The sequence below is a fragment of the Botryllus schlosseri genome, chromosome 1 (assembly GCF_051294905.1).
Source record: "Botryllus schlosseri isolate E-star chromosome 1, Bs_hap1, whole genome shotgun sequence".
Taxonomy (NCBI): domain Eukaryota; kingdom Metazoa; phylum Chordata; class Ascidiacea; order Stolidobranchia; family Styelidae; genus Botryllus; species Botryllus schlosseri.
The window spans coordinates 9894608-9899529 of record NC_137236.1 but is presented as its reverse complement, the minus strand read 5'-3'; the positions used below and the strand labels follow the sequence as shown (position 1 = coordinate 9899529).

At 38.9% G+C, this 4922-nt stretch overlaps 1 long non-coding RNA gene across 1 annotated transcript; it reads left to right on the top strand.

Annotated features, from left to right (window-relative positions):
- Nucleotides 1–645: 645 nt before the first annotated feature.
- On the top strand, nucleotides 646–3888 carry LOC145433525 (uncharacterized). Its single transcript, XR_013913124.1, has 3 exons — nucleotides 646–1092; nucleotides 2651–2727; nucleotides 2795–3888. It is a non-coding gene; the product is annotated as an uncharacterized LOC145433525 (long non-coding RNA).
- The last annotated feature ends 1034 nt before the right edge of the window (nucleotides 3889–4922 follow it).

The window sequence follows — 4922 nt, the reverse complement described above, 5'->3', positions numbered from 1 at the left end:
GAATAACGTCATAATCAGCAAATACATCCAATAAAAGTAATCATGTTGATATAATTTTGATTTTCTTATTATCATAGCCGATATTATACGCACTAAACAAAAAATATCGAATAAATAATGCTGCACAAGCATCGACAATTTATACCTTTATATTATTATCGTCAAATTTCATCAGGCTTGTATGTTATATCTTATGTGCGTGGATTACCTATTGCATCATACCAATGTTTTTCAACTTTCTGAGGATTCCAATTTTGACCGATAGTAATTACAGACTTGGGCTATACTGTTATCTATGTAGTTTAACAGTTCGATACACCGCCCTTTCGTAACAATTAACTCATTACGCCTTATTTCCCTCTCGAATCTCAATCAACGGCGACTCAATTTGTACAACAAATCCTTTGCACAACTACAATGCCTTGACTTAGCTAGCTCGCGTCACTTCAAAAATATAAGTGACTTGATTTGATTCGCGGGTTCGCATCATCCTACTTTTCATCGCACGATCTTGATATACATGAATCGCAATATATAGTTGAATTGATTAGAATTAAATATATTGCTACAGACTAATAATATAGTGAGGTGGAATCAAAACTATTTACCGTGATTATGTGAACATCCAAGTTTATCAATGACTATAATAACGGGCTTTATTTCTCGACAGTAAACGCGGTACTTTGTACTAGTCAACATCTACATCACATATATCTTTCAAATATGTGTCGAGAACTTCTGCACAGATAGGAATTGTCGAGCGCAGCCACGAACCTGAACCCATAAATGTCATGACCGTGTTGACTATCCCGTCTAGCCACTATAACTTCATGTCCTAATTATCGATCTGCTGATGCTCATGCGAAACTAGTGCTCTGAGTCTCCGATCACGCTACGTCACATTCAATCTTATTTGAATTTTTCGCAGACTACTTCCCTGATCTAACTATTATCTCGAAAATTTCGCAGATCTATCTTTTATTACTTGATGGCGCCGGCGAGAATTTATTGGTTAATCGCCATGATAGCGGTGCTATCTCTTGTGATAATGGATACAGCACTTGCCTATCCTATAGTGATGGTACAATCCAGGTAATTAAAAAATTACTTAGCATACGATGATCTCTTTCATTTTAATAACGTCTGAAACTCCATGGCACCTTTACTGCTATGCATGAATCAGTTTCAATGTTAATCGGTCCTAACTTACATAAGCGCAAAAATAAATTTTACGTTTCATGCCCCATAATAGTAATGTGAGTGAATATCTTGAAACCTTGACTGGTCTTACTGTAAAACTAATCAAATTTCATCGTCAATGCATTTTATTATTGTGCCTTTAGGACCTCATTATTTTATGAGCTCTGTGCATACCACATATGTCTTTAGCCCTGGCAAAATATATGTTACAATATTACACCGACGAAAATTCACTTGTATGCATGTATGTTGAAATTTCTATTTGAATGAAATGAGTCCAGGCGATAACCATGAACCCAAACATAACCTAACCTAATCTAGTAGTCATCCATCCCTAATTCCTAACCCCATGTAGCCTTTTTTCCAAACCACAAACTCAACCCCGCTCTGAATTCAAACTTAATGCATAACCAGGGTTTTAACCAAGTCACAAGGTCCCGAGTCACAGGTCCATCTCACTTTTATATGTTTGACTCGAGCCGAAACGAGACATTTTCACTTCACCACCGAGTCAAGTCCGAGTTCAAGAGGGTAGAGGGTTGGGTCCGAGTCATGGTGTTATGACTCGAGTCCGAGTCATTATGTTCACGGTTCAGTTTTCAGTTCCTTGTGGTTTAACCCCCTTTTTCAACTCTGCTCGAGTGATATATAATGGTACGAGTTCATAATGTAGTGATTTTACTCAGTCTTGACAGTTTCTGACTCTGTTTCCTAAGTATCAGGACTGATAGACGAAATTTTACGCATTTGGAAAAAAACATAACCCAAATCTTGCTCCTAATCCAGAACGAACAACTCATTCATGTACATAATTCAATTCGGTATTTATCACTGAATGATCTTAACTTTCATTTGTCATTTAATTGAGCTATCAATTAAATAAGTTCTTAACAGGGTTGAGTAAAATCGAATACCTCAGTAATTGGATTTCGAATGAATTATAAAGCTTCTCGTTGATCAAGATAGCTAGTATAGTAACAAGCATCTGTAATATTTTAAAAGCTGAACTAAATAAAATCTCTATTTCAAGTTGGTCACAAATCATTTAGTATGTGTCCACCGAAAATATGACATAACACGTTGTGACTACGTTCCGATTCCTGATTGCCTGAATGATAAGTAGATATTATGAATGTACAAATACCTCTGAACCATCAACGTGTTTCGGATGTTGTGGTGTGAAGGAATTATTGATACGATAATTCTTTGTCCCAAGACGCCGATAAATTCAGTATTTGAAATAATTGACTCACACTGCTCGACACATATCAATAGAACATATATGCGACTAAGAAACGAATACCCTTATCGATGTGCCCAGCCCGAGTTGTTACACATATGACTGTCTACCTCCCAGAAATACATATCCGAAAATATTCATGCGTTGAATTCAGCGGTATTTCTTTTTCATATCCAATTATACGTCTCAAGCATTGTTTTTATCTTGCAGTCACGGATCAAGGAGTCCTCAGTCGTGGTGGGGTGGACGACGAAAACGTGGCATCCATCAAATCATTGCCGAACGTGGTGGGTAAACATGCTGCGATATCTACGACTATCCGAATGTAACACGCCGTGATCATCCCGTTATCAGGTATTCCCGACTAACCGGCGGGTCCATTATCAAATCGAACGTGGACGTGATTCAACAACGGAATGCGTTCAACTCCACGGAAAGCAGCAAACTCTCAATAAAGCATTTGCATCAAATTTTATCGTTTCATCACTTAACTGAATCTTTTAGCTTTACCTTGTCAGGACATCTTGCGATAACTTTGGCCATTTTCAGAGAATTTTCATGATTTAAGGAGTTAAGCTATCTTGTAACGACGTGTAGCGTTTGACGCTGTGAATTTTTATACATGTTGCTTGTTGTTGTTGTTATTATTAATATTATTATTATTATTTTGGCATATTTGGTGTTTCGACGACATTATTCATTTGCCACAAACCCGATTTTCTTTATTATGACTCCAAATCTGTATACTATAGTAGCACGGCCCACTCTCGTACTGGTTTCTGCGCTACGCCGCTTAGGCATATCAGATCTGTAAGTGGCGCTGAGACGTGCGCATTTAGTATTGGCGATTCGAGACTATCAAGATTATGCGATTATTGCGTATCGCGAAGTATATGTCAGAGCAATTGGAGCACTTTAACGTGAGCTAACTGAACAGAGGACGACCCGTTAACATCATGTAATGGTTCCAGAGATATCTAGGTCATGTGATTGTTTATTTTGGCTGGACCCATAGATAACCGATCATATCCAGGACATGAAAACTCAACCATGCTGAATCCTCGTAGAACTTTGTGGTAACCGGTGTAGTGTGGCGAGATAGCCTATAGGTGTATGATCCACAGCTGCAACACCAATGGATTATGGGTTCGAGTCCGACAGAGTTCGACTCCAGAATTACTGCCCAAGTGTTGGAGGTTTATCTATGCTCCTCCTTGTCACGTGATCCGCGGTATTTTATTAGTGGGCCGAGCTGCAAGTCGGTAAATACGGAATAGAAATATTGAGTATCGGCCTGGTGTAAAAATGACCAATGTAGTCGAAATATCATGAATAGCAAACAAACAAATAGGTGTCATGTAACATTTATAAGACGTTGTAGGCTGTTACTTGGCGTTTAGTCAGTTTGCCAGCTAATGCTAATAAAAATAAATATTACTAATTAATCACTTTTGTTGCATTTCTTCATAGTTAATACCTATACGCCATGGTGAAAGTCGACTGAAAAGATATATCGTAAGGCGTTATCCAAAATGCTTCAAGCAAAAAGTCTGTGCTGTAATTAACAGCGGATATGTTCAAGCATGAACATGACTCAGCATTGTCGATTTGTACTCCATGTTGTGGAGTCAGTGGCGTAGGTAGAGGAGGGGAAATTCGTCAATTACCTCTCCAAACCCCGAACTTGGACATTGTGATTGCATTCGTTCTCGTCTGGTCACACTGAATATGTTCTACGTCACATTGATATTAAATAAGAATCGCATCCAGTGCAATTTTCCACCTCATAATACCTACGACAAAAGATATATAGGTTTCCCCGATAAATATATGAAACTTTTATCGATCACAGGACAAAGCCTTATAGTCAACATATCGGGCAAATTATGTATATACTTTATTTCCCTTGTTAAACGGCGACAATGCCTGCCACAAGCGACAGACGAAATCTGACGACATCGACAGTCTGTTTATTTGATAAGAGTCTGTTGCGATCACGTTTCGATCACATCCCTTTCATCCCGCCAATCGATGCGTTTCTCCCACGTGACCAGGGGTTAACGCGGCGTCTGCTAAGTTATTGTATCAACACCTCGTTATCTTGTTTAGCAAAATGACGATTGTGTCGAGATTTGGACCACATCAACGAATCCCGTGTCAAATTTGCCAGAGATGTCTCGTCTGAAATTAACCTTATTAACACGCGATGCGCGCATATTTTTGAGACATAAAAAATCATACCTTATCAAATCGATATGCCTTCATGACGTTGATGGGAACATTAGGTTTGCGAGGAAACGGTTACGCCGATATCAATTCCACATCACTCCCGATTGCATGAGTTTGTCCTTATCCCATCACGGCGAAGGAGCCGCAAAGCCTGTATCAGGCTTAATCCTAGGGATGGTGTGAACCTCTGAAAGATTCAGGTTCGTGTGAACGCGAACCTTTTTGAAAGATTCTGTGTGAACGCGAACGTGAA